The sequence below is a fragment of the Loxodonta africana genome, chromosome 13 (assembly GCF_030014295.1).
Source record: "Loxodonta africana isolate mLoxAfr1 chromosome 13, mLoxAfr1.hap2, whole genome shotgun sequence".
NCBI classification, from domain to species: domain Eukaryota; kingdom Metazoa; phylum Chordata; class Mammalia; order Proboscidea; family Elephantidae; genus Loxodonta; species Loxodonta africana.
The window spans coordinates 2635386-2652215 of NC_087354.1; the positions used below are offsets into that span (position 1 = coordinate 2635386).

The following is a 16830-nucleotide window of genomic DNA, read 5'->3' on the forward strand; positions in this document are numbered from 1 at the left end:
TTGGTAAACGCGATGCGCGCGTCATGACTAGTTTCAGGTACGTGCCACAGGAAGTCACGATCGGCTAACACTCTAGTCAGGAAATGCAGGCATAACTGCTGCCTTCCACATGCGGAAAGAGCACTTTCTGCACAGTTCTTTGGAATCTCATATTCTATAGAACTGCTTTTCTGTATGCCCCACAGGATCCTGTGGTGGTTGATATACAGGGGGAGATGTTCTCCCTCTATAGGGATTATTCGGGCCTGAGGTAGATTGGATTGTGTCTCTACATGGCTCAGTGGTGAAATCAAAGTGTTGGAGGACTGTGGAAATTTCTAGAAGTGTTGGCCCAATTCTTGGAAAGGAATTCATTTCCAAATGTCCTTCCAGCTGATTTGAAGATTCCCAGTTACTTGGGACTCTTGGGTGCCATTTCCCGGGAGTCCAATACGTTGGACAGTGCCCCTGGACGCATATTTTGCTGCCTTCAAGACACCAGTCAGGGTTAATCGATTGCAAAGGCTCCTTTTGCCTGTTTCCTCCTAAGAATTTGTACTACATCCAGGCACGATTCTCACCTTGTGTCAAGGGTCAACAGTCTCCCCAGTGGGCTGTAAATGAGTGTCTTGATTTTGTGCATATGTTTGCGAATATCTGGGAGAAAGCATAGCCATAGGGAAATGAGCTTCTTTCCTGTGATCTTTGTCTTACTGATTTGCCCTTTTCCAAGGGATAGTGAGGTCGATGTCTGTTGTCCTGCTTTCATGGGGGTCAAGCCAACTCCCCTGGAAACTGGAAGACGATGTGTGAATTCTCTCACCCAGTGTCATTCCTCAGTGGAAGAAAGACATTTGTGGTAAGCATCTTCAGGTCTCAGGGGATTTTTCCTGGGGAGAGATATGGCTCGGGTCACTGATGACATAACCTGTCTCGAAGAGAGATGATGACCTAAAAATCATGCTCAGTGGGTTTATGCTGAGGCCCTGGGAGACACTCCTTTGCCCCTGCCTTATAGATCTTCTTTAGAGCAGACCCCCATTTTCATTCCTTTCACCTGCACCAAGTGATCCAAAACACCTGGGTGGCTGATTTTTGTCAGGCTGATTCCTTGGCTCTTTTCCTCTTTTTGTGTCATTTAGAAAGACCTGCTTCCATGAAACTCACCGTGGCGAGGTCACAAGGTGAGGGAATTACCGTGATTTTCCCTGGCCCCATCTGACACTTGGACAAGTGAGGATGCAGCCCAAAAGGCAGTAGAGGTTGTTGACAAAGCTGAGGCATGTCCCCTGGTGTTTGCTTGACCTTGCCTGGTTGACTAAGTGGCAGTGATGTGCGTGGATGGATACTTAGGAATCTGAGGATCCTGAAAAATGTGCGCTTGAGTCGTCTCCGATAGCCGGGGTCCAAGTCCGATACGTCCTAGGGAATTGGGAGAAATGCACAACGAGAAGAATGTATTTTCCCAAGATATTTATGGGAGGTGAATGGCTCAGAGCTCTACGGGAGACTGGTCAACTTGCCATATTGAAAGCGTTTGTCAGTTTCAGCTGGCTTCTTAGGATCTGCAGGGCACTTTTCCCAGGAATCTTGAAATTGGATGAGAGATTCCGTAGTCTGATAGCTGGCTCCAGCTTTCAAGTGAAGGTAGCTGCACAGATACCTGCGTAGAAAATCTAAAGTCAGGGTCTATGCCACGTGTGAGGAGGACACGAGGGTCGTGAGCAGTTTCAGGTTCATGCCACAGGAAGTCGTGTTTCCTTGGAGCTGTAGACAGTGAATGCAGGTGTAAATGCTGCCTTGCACGGGTGCAAAGATCACTGTTCCTACACAGTTCATTGGAATCCCGTAGAGTTTTCATAAGACTCCTGCTCTGTTTGTGCCAAGAGATCTTCTGATGGTTGATAAACAGGAGGAGATATGTTCCCTGTGTTACCGTTCTTTGGGAAAGAGGTGGCCGGGTCTGTGTCTCTGCATGGCACAAGGGTGAAATCAAACTCCGGAAATTCGAAGGAGAAGTTTGAGGCATATTCCTGGAGTAAGCACTCTTCCGAGTTTCCCACAGTTCGTTTGAAGATCCCCAGTTTGGGGAACCCTTGGGTGTAATTTCCTGAGAGTGCTCGTGCACGGGACAGTGCCTGTGGACACAGATTTGGCTTCCTTGTTACATGGGCCAGGGCTGATCAAAATGAAAAGCCTCTCCTTGCCTGGGACCTCCTGAGTTTTTTTTTTACTGCGGTCTGAGACCTCTATGCCATGTCCTGATCTGGCACATGTCTGCCTTTCTGTCAAGGGTGAGCATTCTCCCTAATGGGTTAGAAGTGCGTGTCTTGATGTTGTCCATATTTTTGAGCACATGTGGGAAAAACCTTAGCTGTTAGACCATGGATGTCTCTCGTGCGATGTCTGGCTTACTTCTTTGTCCTTCCTAAAAGGATTGCAAGGTCCAGGCCTGTTTTCCCGCTTTCGTGAGGGTCAAGCTACTCCCCAGGAACCTGGAAGAGGAAGTGCGAACATTCTCATCCTGCATGATTCCGGGCTGGATGGAAGATGTCTGTGGTAAGGAACTTGAGGACTCAGGTGATTTTTCCTGGGGATTGATATGTCTCGGGTCAATGATGACACCTCCACTTCTCTGGAAGTGAAATGATGACATTAAAATCACGCTCAATAGGATCACGCTGAGGCCCAGAGGGAAACTGCTTTTCCCCAATCTTAATGATCTCCCTTAGAATGGAGCCCGTTTTGATTCCTTTTACGTCCAGCACGTGATCGAAAACTCCTCACTGACTGATTTTTGTCAAGCTGATTCCTTGGCTCCTTTCCTCTTTTTCTCTGACTTAGAAAGACCTACTCCCAAGAGATTCACCACAGGAAGAACACAAGGTGAGTGAATGATGGCAGTTTTACCTTGTCCCTGCTGATACTTGGACAAGTGAAAATGGAGCCCAAAAGGCAGTCGGGTTTTGTGGAGAAGCTGAGACGCGTCCCCTGCTTTTAGCTTGACCTGACCGATTGAATAAGTGGCGGTGATATGCACGGGTGGATAGTTAGGAAGCACAGGAACCTGGAAGAATTTCCACTTGAGGAATTTTTGATCATCCGGTGCCCAGCCTGTTATGTCTACGGAATTGAGAGAATGCACAGCTAGACAAATGTGCTTTTCTCATATATTTTCCGCTTGGGAATGGCTAGGAGCTCTACTGGAGAAACCGGACATACTTGCCATAGTTGAATGCCTGTGTCAGTTGCGACTGGACGATTAGGATCTGCAGGGTATCTTTCCCACAAATCCTGGCATTGGATGAACAGTCGAGTAGTCTGATACCTCACTGTCGCTATCAAGAAAAGGTAGAAGCACAAACATCTGAGTCAAAAAACTAAGGTCAGGTTCGACGGCATTTGGTAAACGCGATGCGCGCGTCATGACTAGTTTCAGGTACGTGCCACAGGAAGTCACGATCGGCTAACACTCTAGTCAGGAAATGCAGGCATAACTGCTGCCTTCCACATGCGGAAAGAGCACTTTCTGCACAGTTCTTTGGAATCTCATATTCTATAGAACTGCTTTTCTGTATGCCCCACAGGATCCTGTGGTGGTTGATATACAGGGGGAGATGTTCTCCCTCTATAGGGATTATTCGGGCCTGAGGTAGATTGGATTGTGTCTCTACATGGCTCAGTGGTGAAATCAAAGTGTTGGAGGACTGTGGAAATTTCTAGAAGTGTTGGCACAATTCTTGGAAAGGAATTCATTTCCAAATGTCCTTCCAGCTGATTTGAAGATTCCCAGTTACTTGGGACTCTTGGGTGCCATTTCCCGGGAGTCCAATACGTTGGACAGTGCCCCTGGACGCATATTTTGCTGCCTTCAAGACACCAGTCAGGGTTAATCGATTGCAAAGGCTCCTTTTGCCTGTTTCCTCCTAAGAATTTGTACTACATCCAGGCACGATTCTCACCTTGTGTCAAGGGTCAACAGTCTCCCCAGTGGGCTGTAAATGAGTGTCTTGATTTTGTGCATATGTTTGCGAATATCTGGGAGAAAGCATAGCCATAGGGAAATGAGCTTCTTTCCTGTGATCTTTGTCTTACTGATTTGCCCTTTTCCAAGGGATAGTGAGGTCGATGTCTGTTGTCCTGCTTTCATGGGGGTCAAGCCAACTCCCCTGGAAACTGGAAGACGATGTGTGAATTCTCTCACCCAGTGTCATTCCTCAGTGGAAGAAAGACATTTGTGGTAAGCATCTTCAGGTCTCAGGGGATTTTTCCTGGGGAGAGATATGGCTCGGGTCACTGATGACATAACCTGTCTCGAAGAGAGATGATGACCTAAAAATCATGCTCAGTGGGTTTATGCTGAGGCCCTGGGAGACACTCCTTTGCCCCTGCCTTATAGATCTTCTTTAGAGCAGACCCCCATTTTCATTCCTTTCACCTGCACCAAGTGATCCAAAACACCTGGGTGGCTGATTTTTGTCAGGCTGATTCCTTGGCTCTTTTCCTCTTTTTGTGTCATTTAGAAAGACCTGCTTCCATGAAACTCACCGTGGCGAGGTCACAAGGTGAGGGAATTACCGTGATTTTCCCTGGCCCCATCTGACACTTGGACAAGTGAGGATGCAGCCCAAAAGGCAGTAGAGGTTGTTGACAAAGCTGAGGCATGTCCCCTGGTGTTTGCTTGACCTTGCCTGGTTGACTAAGTGGCAGTGATGTGCGTGGATGGATACTTAGGAATCTGAGGATCCTGAAAAATGTGCGCTTGAGTCGTCTCCGATAGCCGGGGTCCAAGTCCGATACGTCCTAGGGAATTTTGAGAAATGCACAACGAGAAGAATGTATTTTCCCAAGATATTTATGGGAGGTGAATGGCTCAGAGCTCTACGGGAGACTGGTCAACTTGCCATATTGAAAGCGTTTGTCAGTTTCAGCTGGCTTCTTAGGATCTGCAGGGCACTTTTCCCAGGAATCTTGAAATTGGATGAGAGATTCCGTAGTCTGATAGCTGGCTCCAGCTTTCAAGTGAAGGTAGCTGCACAGATACCTGCGTAGAAAATCTAAAGTCAGGGTCTATGCCACGTGTGAGGAGGACACGAGGGTCGTGAGCAGTTTCAGGTTCATGCCACAGGAAGTCGTGTTTCCTTGGAGCTGTAGACAGTGAATGCAGGTGTAAATGCTGCCTTGCACGGGTGCAAAGATCACTGTTCCTACACAGTTCATTGGAATCCCGTAGAGTTTCCATAAGACTCCTGCTCTGTTTGTGCCAAGAGATCTTCTGATGGTTGATAAACAGGAGGAGATATGTTCCCTGTGTTACCGTTCTTTGGGAAAGAGGTGGCCGGGTCTGTGTCTCTGCATGGCACAAGGGTGAAATCAAACTCCGGAAATTCGAAGGAGAAGTTTGGGGCATATTCCTGGAGTAAGCACTCTTCCGAGTTTCCCACAGTTCGTTTGAAGATCCCCAGTTTGGGGAACCCTTGGGTGTAATTTCCTGAGAGTGCTCTTGCACGGGACAGTGCCTGTGGACACAGATTTGGCTTCCTTGTTACATGGGCCAGGGCTGATCAAAATGAAAAGCCTCTCCTTGCCTGGGACCTCCTGAGTTTTTTTTTTACTGCGGTCTGAGACCTCTATGCCATGTCCTGATCTGGCACATGTCTGCCTTTCTGTCAAGGGTGAGCATTCTCCCTAATGGGTTAGAAGTGCGTGTCTTGATGTTGTCCATATTTTTGAGCACATGTGGGAAAAACCTTAGCTGTTAGACCATGGATGTCTCTCGTGCGATGTCTGGCTTACTTCTTTGTCCTTCCTAAAAGGATTGCAAGGTCCAGGCCTGTTTTCCCGCTTTCGTGAGGGTCAAGCTACTCCCCAGGAACCTGGAAGAGGAAGTGCGAACATTCTCATCCTGCATGATTCCGGGCTGGATGGAAGATGTCTGTGGTAAGGAACTTGAGGACTCAGGTGATTTTTCCTGGGGATTGATATGTCTCGGGTCAATGATGACACCTCCACTTCTCTGGAAGTGAAATGATGACATTAAAATCACGCTCAATAGGATCACGCTGAGGCCCAGAGGGAAACTGCTTTTCCCCAATCTTAATGATCTCCCTTAGAATGGAGCCCGTTTTGATTCCTTTTACGTCCAGCACGTGATCGAAAACTCCTCACTGACTGATTTTTGTCAAGCTGATTCCTTGGCTCCTTTCCTCTTTTTCTCTGACTTAGAAAGACCTACTCCCAAGAGATTCACCACAGGAAGAACACAAGGTGAGTGAATGATGGCAGTTTTACCTTGTCCCTGCTGATACTTGGACAAGTGAAAATGGAGCCCAAAAGGCAGTCGGGTTTTGTGGAGAAGCTGAGACGCGTCCCCTGCTTTTAGCTTGACCTGACCGATTGAATAAGTGGCGGTGATATGCACGGGTGGATAGTTAGGAAGCACAGGAACCTGGAAGAATTTCCACTTGAGGAATTTTTGATCATCCGGTGCCCAGCCTGTTATGTCTACGGAATTGAGAGAATGCACAGCTAGACAAATGTGCTTTTCTCATATATTTTCCGCTTGGGAATGGCTAGGAGCTCTACTGGAGAAACCGGACATACTTGCCATAGTTGAATGCCTGTGTCAGTTGCGACTGGACGATTAGGATCTGCAGGGTATCTTTCCCACAAATCCTGGCATTGGATGAACAGTCGAGTAGTCTGATACCTCACTGTCGCTATCAAGAAAAGGTAGAAGCACAAACATCTGAGTCAAAAAACTAAGGTCAGGTTCGACGGCATTTGGTAAACGCGATGCGCGCGTCATGACTAGTTTCAGGTACGTGCCACAGGAAGTCACGATCGGCTAACACTCTAGTCAGGAAATGCAGGCATAACTGCTGCCTTCCACATGCGGAAAGAGCACTTTCTGCACAGTTCTTTGGAATCTCATATTCTATAGAACTGCTTTTCTGTATGCCCCACAGGATCCTGTGGTGGTTGATATACAGGGGGAGATGTTCTCCCTCTATAGGGATTATTCGGGCCTGAGGTAGATTGGATTGTGTCTCTACATGGCTCAGTGGTGAAATCAAAGTGTTGGAGGACTGTGGAAATTTCTAGAAGTGTTGGCACAATTCTTGGAAAGGAATTCATTTCCAAATGTCCTTCCAGCTGATTTGAAGATTCCCAGTTACTTGGGACTCTTGGGTGCCATTTCCCGGGAGTCCAATACGTTGGACAGTGCCCCTGGACGCATATTTTGCTGCCTTCAAGACACCAGTCAGGGTTAATCGATTGCAAAGGCTCCTTTTGCCTGTTTCCTCCTAAGAATTTGTACTACATCCAGGCACGATTCTCACCTTGTGTCAAGGGTCAACAGTCTCCCCAGTGGGCTGTAAATGAGTGTCTTGATTTTGTGCATATGTTTGCGAATATCTGGGAGAAAGCATAGCCATAGGGAAATGAGCTTCTTTCCTGTGATCTTTGTCTTACTGATTTGCCCTTTTCCAAGGGATAGTGAGGTCGATGTCTGTTGTCCTGCTTTCATGGGGGTCAAGCCAACTCCCCTGGAAACTGGAAGACGATGTGTGAATTCTCTCACCCAGTGTCATTCCTCAGTGGAAGAAAGACATTTGTGGTAAGCATCTTCAGGTCTCAGGGGATTTTTCCTGGGGAGAGATATGGCTCGGGTCACTGATGACATAACCTGTCTCGAAGAGAGATGATGACCTAAAAATCATGCTCAGTGGGTTTATGCTGAGGCCCTGGGAGACACTCCTTTGCCCCTGCCTTATAGATCTTCTTTAGAGCAGACCCCCATTTTCATTCCTTTCACCTGCACCAAGTGATCCAAAACACCTGGGTGGCTGATTTTTGTCAGGCTGATTCCTTGGCTCTTTTCCTCTTTTTGTGTCATTTAGAAAGACCTGCTTCCATGAAACTCACCGTGGCGAGGTCACAAGGTGAGGGAATTACCGTGATTTTCCCTGGCCCCATCTGACACTTGGACAAGTGAGGATGCAGCCCAAAAGGCAGTAGAGGTTGTTGACAAAGCTGAGGCATGTCCCCTGGTGTTTGCTTGACCTTGCCTGGTTGACTAAGTGGCAGTGATGTGCGTGGATGGATACTTAGGAATCTGAGGATCCTGAAAAATGTGCGCTTGAGTCGTCTCCGATAGCCGGGGTCCAAGTCCGATACGTCCTAGGGAATTTTGAGAAATGCACAACGAGAAGAATGTATTTTCCCAAGATATTTATGGGAGGTGAATGGCTCAGAGCTCTACGGGAGACTGGTCAACTTGCCATATTGAAAGCGTTTGTCAGTTTCAGCTGGCTTCTTAGGATCTGCAGGGCACTTTTCCCAGGAATCTTGAAATTGGATGAGAGATTCCGTAGTCTGATAGCTGGCTCCAGCTTTCAAGTGAAGGTAGCTGCACAGATACCTGCGTAGAAAATCTAAAGTCAGGGTCTATGCCACGTGTGAGGAGGACACGAGGGTCGTGAGCAGTTTCAGGTTCATGCCACAGGAAGTCGTGTTTCCTTGGAGCTGTAGACAGTGAATGCAGGTGTAAATGCTGCCTTGCACGGGTGCAAAGATCACTGTTCCTACACAGTTCATTGGAATCCCGTAGAGTTTCCATAAGACTCCTGCTCTGTTTGTGCCAAGAGATCTTCTGATGGTTGATAAACAGGAGGAGATATGTTCCCTGTGTTACCGTTCTTTGGGAAAGAGGTGGCCGGGTCTGTGTCTCTGCATGGCACAAGGGTGAAATCAAACTCCGGAAATTCGAAGGAGAAGTTTGGGGCATATTCCTGGAGTAAGCACTCTTCCGAGTTTCCCACAGTTCGTTTGAAGATCCCCAGTTTGGGGAACCCTTGGGTGTAATTTCCTGAGAGTGCTCTTGCACGGGACAGTGCCTGTGGACACAGATTTGGCTTCCTTGTTACATGGGCCAGGGCTGATCAAAATGAAAAGCCTCTCCTTCCCTGGGACCTCCTGAGTTTTTTTTACTACGGTCTGAGACCTCTATGCCATGTCCTGATCTGGCACATGTCTGCCTTTCTGTCAAGGGTGAGCATTCTCCCTAATGGGTTAGAAGTGCGTGTCTTGATGTTGTCCATATTTTTGAGTACATGTGGGAAAAACCTTAGCTGTTAGACCATGGATGTCTCTCGTGCGATGTCTGGCTTACTTCTTTGTCCTTCCTAAAAGGATTGCAAGGTCCAGGCCTGTTTTCCCGCTTTCGTGAGGGTCAAGCTACTCCCCAGGAACCTGGAAGAGGAAGTGCGAACATTCTCATCCTGCATGATTCCGGGCTGGATGGAAGATGTCTGTGGTAAGGAACTTGAGGACTCAGGTGATTTTTCCTGGGGATTGATATGTCTCGGGTCAATGATGACACCTCCACTTCTCTGGAAGTGAAATGATGACATTAAAATCACGCTCAATAGGATCACGCTGAGGCCCAGAGGGAAACTGCTTTTCCCAATCTTAATGATCTCCTTTAGAATGGAGCCCGTTTTGATTCCTTTTACGTCCAGCACGTGATCCTAAACTCCTCACTGACCAATTTTTGTCAAGCTGATTCCTTGGCTCCTTTCCTCTTTTTCTCTGACTTAGAAAGACCTACTTCCAAGAGATTCACCACAGGAAGAACACAAGGTGAGTGAATGACGGCAGTTTTACCTTGTCCCTGCTGATACTTGGTCAAGTGAAAATGGAGCCCAAAAGGCAGTCGGGTTTTGTGGAGAAGCTGAGACGCGTACCCTGCTTTTAGCTTGACCTGACCGATTGAATAAGTGGCGGTGATATGCACGGGTGGATAGTTAGGAAGCACAGGAACCTGGAAGAATTTCCACTTGAGGAATTTCTGATCATCCGGTGCCCAGCCTGGTATGTCTACGGAATTGAGAGAATGCACAGCGAGACAAATGTGCTTTTCTCATATATTTTCCGCTTGGGAATGGCTAGGAGCTCTACTGGAGAAACCGGACATACTTGCCATAGTTGAAAGCCTGTGTCAGTTGCGACTGGACGATTAGGATCTGCCGGGTATCTTTCCCACAAATCCTGGCATTGGATGAACAATCGAGTAGTCTGATACCTCACTGTAGCTATCAAGAAAAGGTAGCAGCACAAATATCTGAGTCAAAAAACTAAGGTCAGGTTCGATGGCATTTGGTAAACGCGATGCGCCCGTCATGACTAGTTTCAGGTACGTGCCACAGGAAGTCATGATCGGCTAACACTCTAGTCAGGAAATGCAGGCATAACTGCTGCCTTCCACATGCGGAAAGATCATTTTCTTGACAGTTCTTTGGAATCTCATAGAGATTCTGTAGAACTGCTTTTCTGTATGCCCCACAGGATCCTGTGGTGGTTGATATACAGGTGGAGATGTTCTCCCTCTACAGGGATTATTCGGGCCTGAGGTAGATTGGATTGTGTCTCTACACGGCTCAGTGGTGAAATCAAAGTGTTGAAGGACTGTGGAAATTTCTAGAAGTGTTGGCACAATTCTTGGAAAGGAACTCATTTCCAAAGGTCCTTCCAGCTGATTTGAAGATCCCCAGTTACTGGGGACTCTTGGGTGCCGTTTCCCGAGAGTCCAACACGTTGGACAGTGCCCCTGGACGCATATTTGGCTGCCTTCAACACATCAGTCGGGGTTAATCAATTGCAAAGGCTCCTGTTGCCTGCGTGCTCCTAAGAATTTGTACTACATCCAGGCACGAGTCTCACCTTGTGTCAAGGGTCAGCAGTCTCCCCAGTGGGTTGTAAATGGGTGTCTTGATTTTGTGCATATGTTTGCGACTATCTGGGAGAAAGCATAGCCATAGGGAAGTGAGCTTCTCTCCTGTGATCTTTGTCTTACCGATTTGCCCTTTTCCAAGGGATAGTGAGGTCGATGTCTGTTGTCCTGCTTTCATGGGGGTCAAGCCAACTCCCCTGGAAACTGGAAGACGATGTGTGAATTCTCTCACCCAGTGTCATTCCTCGGTGGAAGGAAGACATTTGTGGTAAGCATCTTCAGGTCTCAGGGGATTTTTCCTGGGGAGAGATATGGCTCGGGTCAATGATGACATAACCTGTCTCGAAGAGAGATGATGACCTCAAAATCGTGCTCAGTGGGTTTATGCTGAGGCCCTGCGAGACACTCCTTTGCCCCGGCCTTATAGATCTTCTTTAGAGCAGACCCCCATTTTCATTCCTTTCACCTGCACCAAGTGATCCAAAACACCTGGGTGGCTGATTTTTTCAGGCTGATTCCTTGGCTCTTTTCCTCTTTTTGTGTCATTTAGGAAGACCTGCTTCCATGAAACTCACCGTGTCGAGGTCACAAGGTGAGGGAATTACCGTGATTTTCCCTGGCCCCATCTGACACTTGGACAAGTGAGGATGCAGCCCGAAAGGCTGTAGAGGTTGTTGACAAAGCTGAGGCATGTCCCCTGGTGTTTGCTTGACCTTGCCTGGTTGACTAAGTGGCAGTGATGTGCGTGGGTGGATACTTAGGAATCTGAGGATCCTGAAAAATGTGCGCTTGAGTCGTCTCCCATAGCCGGGGTCCAAGTCCGATACGTCCTAGGGAATTGGGAGAAATGCACAACGAGAAGAATGTATTTTCCCAAGATATTTATGGGAGGTGAATGGCTCAGAGCTCTACGGGAGACTGGTCAACTTGCCATATTGAAAGCGTTTGTCAGTTTCAGCTGGCTTCTTAGGATCTGCAGGGCACTTTTCCCAGGAATCTTGAAATTGGATGAGAGATTCCGTAGTCTGATAGCTGGCTCCAGCTTTCAAGTGAAGGTAGCTGCACAGATACCTGCGTAGAAAATCTAAAGTCAGGGTCTATGCCACGTGTGAGGAGGACACGAGGGTCGTGAGCAGTTTCAGGTTCATGCCACAGGAAGTCGTGTTTCCTTGGAGCTGTAGACAGTGAATGCAGGTGTAAATGCTGCCTTGCACGGGTGCAAAGATCACTGTTCCTACACAGTTCATTGGAATCCCGTAGAGTTTCCATAAGACTCCTGCTCTGTTTGTGCCAAGAGATCTTCTGATGGTTGATAAACAGGAGGAGATATGTTCCCTGTGTTACCGTTCTTTGGGAAAGAGGTGGCCGGGTCTGTGTCTCTGCATGGCACAAGGGTGAAATCAAACTCCGGAAATTGGTAGGAGAAGTTTGGGGCAAATTCTTGGAGTAAGCACTCTTCTGAGTGTCCCACAGCTCGTTTGAAGATCCCCAGTTTGGGGAACCCTTGGGTGTAATTTCCTGAGAGTGCTCGTGCACGGGACAGTGCCTGTGGACACAGATTTGGCTTCCTTGTTACATGGGCCAGGGCTGATCAAAATGAAAAGCCTCTCCTTGCCTGGGACCTCCTCAGTTTTTTTTACTACGGTCTGAGACCTCTATGTCATGTCCTGATCTGGCACATGTCTGCCTTTCTGTCAAGGGTGAGCAGTCTCCCTAATGGGTTAGAAGTGCGTGTCTTGATGTTGTCCATATTTTTGAGTACATGTGGGAAAAACCTTAGCTGTTAGACCATGGATGTCTCTCGTGCGATGTCTGGCTTACTTCTTTGTCCTTCCTAAAAGGATTGCAAGGTCCAGGCCTGTTTTCCCGCTTTCATGAGGGTCAAGCTACTCCCCAGGAACCTGGAAGAGGATGTGCGAACATTCTCATCCTGCATGATTCCGGGCTGGATGGAAGATGTCTGTGGTAAGGAACTTGAGGACTCAGGTGATTTTTCCTGGGGATTGATATGTCTCGGGTCAATGATGACACCTCCACTTCTCTGGAAGTGAAATGATGACATTAAAATCACGCTCAATAGGATCACGCTGAGGCCCAGAGGGAAACTGCTTTTCCCCAATCTTAATGATCTCCCTTAGAATGGAGCCCGTTTTGATTCCTTTTACGTCCAGCACGTGATCCAAAACTCCTCACTGACCGATTTTTGTCAAGCTGATTCCTTGGCTCCTTTCCTCTTTTTCTCTGACTTAGAAAGACCTACTCCCAAGAGATTCACCACAGGAAGAACACAAGGTGAGTGAATGATGGCAGTTTTACCTTGTCCCTGCTGATACTTGGACAAGTGAAAATGGAGCCCAAAAGGCAGTCGGGTTTTGTGGAGAAGCTGAGACGCGTCCCCTGCTTTTAGCTTGACCTGACCGATTCAATAAGTGGCGGTGATATGCACGGGTGGAGTGCTAGGAAGCACAGGAACCTGGAAGAATTTCCACTTGAGGAATTTTTGATCATCCGGTGCCCAGCCTGGTATGTCTACGGAATTGAGAGAATGCACAGCTAGACAAATGTGCTTTTCTCATATATTTTCCGCTTGGGAATGGCTAGGAGCTCTACTGGAGAAACCGGACATACTTGCCATAGTTGAAAGCCTGTGTCAGTTGCGACTGGACGATTAGGATCTGCAGGGTATCTTTCCCACAAATCCTGGCATTGGATGAACAGTCGAGTAGTCTGATACCTCACTGTCGCTATCAAGAAAAGGTAACAGCACAAATATCTGAGTCAAAAAACTAATGTCAGGTTCGATGGCACTTGGTAAACGTGATGCGCACGTCATGACTAGTTTCAGGTACGTGCCACAGGAAGTCACGATCGGCTAACACTCTTGTCAGGAAATGCAGGCATAACTGCTGCCTTCCACATGCGGAAAGATCATTTTCTTGACAGTTCTTTGGAATCTCATAGAGATTCTGTAGAACTGCTTTTCTGTATGCCCCACAGGATCCTGTGGTGGTTGATATACAGGAGGAGATGTTCTCCCTCTATAGGGATTATTCGGGCCTGAGGTAGATTGGATTGTGTCTCTACACGGCTCAGTGGTGAAATCAAAGTGTTGAAGGACTGTGGAAATTTCTAGAAGTGTTGGCACAATTCTTGGAAAGGAACTCATTTCCAAAGGTCCTTCCAGCTGATTTGAAGATCCCCAGTTACTGGGGACTCTTGGGTGCCATTTCCCAAGAGTCCAATACGTTGGACAGTGCCCCTGGACGCATATTTGGCTGCCTTCAACACATCAGTCGGGGTTAATCAATTGCAAAGGCTCCTTTTGCCTGCGTGCTCCTAAGAATTTGTACTACATCCAGGCACGAGTCTCACCTTGTGTCAAGGGTCAGCAGTCTCCGCAGTGGGTTCTAAATGGGTGTCTTGATTTTGTGCATATGTTTGCGACTATCTGGGAGAAAGCATAGCCATAGGGAAGTGAGCTTCTCTCCTGTGATCTTTGTCTTACCGATTTGCCCTTTTCCAAGGGATAGTGAGGTCGATGTCTGTTGTCCTGCTTTCATGGGGGTCAAGCCAACTCCCCTGGAAACTGGAAGACGATGTGTGAATTCTCTCACCCAGTGTCATTCCTCGGTGGAAGGAAGACATTTGTGGTAAGCATCTTCAGGTCTCAGGGGATTTTTCCTGGGGAGAGATATGGCTCGGGTCAATGATGACATAACCTGTCTCGAAGAGAGATGATGACCTAAAAATCATGCTCAGTGGGTTTATGCTGAGGCCCTGCGAGACACTCCTTTGCCCCGGCCTTATAGATCTTCTTTAGAGCAGACCCCCATTTTCATTCCTTTCACCTGCACCAAGTGATCCAAAACACCTGGGTGGCTGATTTTTGCCAGGCTGATTCCTTGGCTCTTTTCCTCTTTTTGTGTCATTTAGAAAGACCTGCTTCCATGAAACTCACCGTGGCGAGGTCACAAGGTGAGGGAATTACCGTGATTTTCCCTGGCCCCATCTGACACTTGGACAAGTGAGGATGCAGCCCAAAAGGCAGTAGAGGTTGTTGACAAAGCTGAGGCATGTCCCCTGGTGTTTGCTTGACCTTGCCTGGTTGACTAAGTGGCAGTGATGTGCGTGGATGGATACTCAGGAATCTGAGGATCCTGAAAAATGTGCGCTTGAGTCGTCTCCGATAGCCGGGGTCCAAGTCCGATACATCCTAGGGAATTTTGAGAAATGCACAACGAGAAGAATGTATTTTCCCAAGATATTTATGGGAGGTGAATGGCTCAGAGCTCTACGGGAGACTGGTCAACTTGCCATATTGAAAGCGTTTGTCAGTTTCAGCTGGCTTCTTAGGATCTGCAGGGCACTTTTCCCAGGAATCTTGAAATTGGATGAGAGATTCCGTAGTCTGATAGCTGGCTCCAGCTTTCAAGTGAAGGTAGCTGCACAGATACCTGCGTAGAAAATCTAAAGTCAGGGTCTATGCCACGTGTGAGGAGGACACGAGGGTCGTGAGCAGTTTCAGGTTCATGCCACAGGAAGTCGTGTTTCCTTGGAGCTGTAGACAGTGAATGCAGGTGTAAATGCTGCCTTGCACGAGTGCAAAGATCACTGTTCCTACACAGTTCGTTGGAATCCCGTAGAGTTTCCATAAGACTCCTGCTCTGTTTGTGCCAAGAGATCTTCTGATGGTTGATAAACAGGAGGAGATATGTTCCCTGAGTTACCGTTCTTTGGGAAAGAGGTGGCCGGGTCTGTGTCTCTGCATGGCACAAGGGTGAAATCAAACTCCGGAAATTGGTAGGAGAAGTTTGGGGCAAATTCTTGGAGTAAGCACTCTTCTGAGTGTTCCACAGCTCGTTTGAAGATCCCCAGTTTGGGGAACCCTTGCGTGTAATTTGCTGAGAGTGCTCGTGCACAGGACAGTGCCTGTGGACACAGATTTGGCTTCCTTGTTACATGGGCCAGGGCTGATCAAAACGAAAAGCTTCTCCTTCCCTGGGACCTCCTGAGTTTTTTTTACTACTGTCTGAGGCCTCTATGCCATGTCCTGATCTGGCACATGTCTGCCTTTCTGTCAAGGGTGAGCAGTCTCCCTAATGGGTTAGAAGTGCGTGTCTTGATGTTGTCCATATTTTTGAGCACATGTGGGAAAAACCTTAGCTGTTAGACCATGGATGTCTCTCGTCCGATGTCTGGCTTACTTCTTTGTCCTTCCTAAAAGGATTGCAAGGTCCAGGCCTGTTTTCCCGCTTTCATGAGGGTCAAGCTACTCCCCAGGAACCTGGAAGAGGATGTGCGAACATTCTCATCCTGCATGATTCCGGGCTGGATGGAAGATGTCTGTGGTAAGGAACTTGAGGACTCAGGTGATTTTTCCTGGGGATTGATATGTCTCGGGTCAATGATGACACCTCCACTTCTCTGGAAGAGAAATGATGACATTAAAATCACGCTCAATAGGATCACGCTGAGGCCCAGAGGGAAACTGCTTTTCCCAATCTTAATGATCTCCTTTAGAATGGAGCCCGTTTTGATTCCTTTTACGTCCAGCACGTGATCCTAAACTCCTCACTGACCAATTTTTGTCAAGCTGATTCCTTGGCTCCTTTCCTCTTTTTCTCTGACTTAGAAAGACCTACTTCCAAGAGATTCACCACAGGAAGAACACAAGGTGAGTGAATGACGGCAGTTTTACCTTGTCCCTGCTGATACTTGGTCAAGTGAAAATGGAGCCCAAAAGGCAGTCGGGTTTTGTGGAGAAGCTGAGACGCGTACCCTGCTTTTAGCTTGACCTGACCGATTGAATAAGTGGCGGTGATATGCACGGGTGGATAGTTAGGAAGCACAGGAACCTGGAAGAATTTCCACTTGAGGAATTTCTGATCATCCGGTGCCCAGCCTGGTATGTCTACGGAATTGAGAGAATGCACAGCGAGACAAATGTGCTTTTCTCATATATTTTCCGCTTGGGAATGGCTAGGAGCTCTACTGGAGAAACCGGACATACTTGCCATAGTTGAAAGCCTGTGTCAGTTGCGACTGGACGATTAGGATCTGCCGGGTATCTTTCCCACAAATCCTGGCATTGGATGAACAATCGAGTAGTCTGATAC

General features: G+C 47.7%; 10 non-coding genes across 10 annotated transcripts; all 10 read left to right on the forward strand.

The window, feature by feature from the left end:
• The first annotated feature begins 888 nt into the window (after positions 1–888).
• On the forward strand, positions 889–966 carry LOC111748002 (small nucleolar RNA SNORD115). The gene has a single exon (XR_002783945.2). It is a non-coding gene; the product is annotated as a small nucleolar RNA SNORD115 (small nucleolar RNA).
• A 1622-nt stretch (positions 967–2588) lies between these two features.
• LOC111747987 (small nucleolar RNA SNORD115) lies at positions 2589–2669 on the forward strand. Its single transcript, XR_002783930.1, has one exon. It is a non-coding gene; the product is annotated as a small nucleolar RNA SNORD115 (small nucleolar RNA).
• Positions 2670–4269: 1600 nt separating this feature from the next.
• Positions 4270–4347, forward strand: LOC135227441 (small nucleolar RNA SNORD115). The gene has a single exon (XR_010317606.1). It is a non-coding gene; the product is annotated as a small nucleolar RNA SNORD115 (small nucleolar RNA).
• Positions 4348–5969: 1622 nt separating this feature from the next.
• On the forward strand, positions 5970–6050 carry LOC135227434 (small nucleolar RNA SNORD115). The gene has a single exon (XR_010317599.1). It is a non-coding gene; the product is annotated as a small nucleolar RNA SNORD115 (small nucleolar RNA).
• A 1600-nt stretch (positions 6051–7650) lies between these two features.
• Positions 7651–7728, forward strand: LOC135227442 (small nucleolar RNA SNORD115). The gene has a single exon (XR_010317607.1). It is a non-coding gene; the product is annotated as a small nucleolar RNA SNORD115 (small nucleolar RNA).
• A 1620-nt stretch (positions 7729–9348) lies between these two features.
• On the forward strand, positions 9349–9429 carry LOC111747978 (small nucleolar RNA SNORD115). Its single transcript, XR_002783922.2, has one exon. It is a non-coding gene; the product is annotated as a small nucleolar RNA SNORD115 (small nucleolar RNA).
• Positions 9430–11032: 1603 nt separating this feature from the next.
• Positions 11033–11110, forward strand: LOC135227573 (small nucleolar RNA SNORD115). Its single transcript, XR_010317736.1, has one exon. It is a non-coding gene; the product is annotated as a small nucleolar RNA SNORD115 (small nucleolar RNA).
• A 1619-nt stretch (positions 11111–12729) lies between these two features.
• LOC135227435 (small nucleolar RNA SNORD115) lies at positions 12730–12810 on the forward strand. The gene has a single exon (XR_010317600.1). It is a non-coding gene; the product is annotated as a small nucleolar RNA SNORD115 (small nucleolar RNA).
• Positions 12811–14414: 1604 nt separating this feature from the next.
• LOC135227429 (small nucleolar RNA SNORD115) lies at positions 14415–14492 on the forward strand. The gene has a single exon (XR_010317594.1). It is a non-coding gene; the product is annotated as a small nucleolar RNA SNORD115 (small nucleolar RNA).
• Positions 14493–16112: 1620 nt separating this feature from the next.
• Positions 16113–16193, forward strand: LOC111747985 (small nucleolar RNA SNORD115). Its single transcript, XR_002783928.2, has one exon. It is a non-coding gene; the product is annotated as a small nucleolar RNA SNORD115 (small nucleolar RNA).
• Positions 16194–16830: the final 637 nt, after the last annotated feature.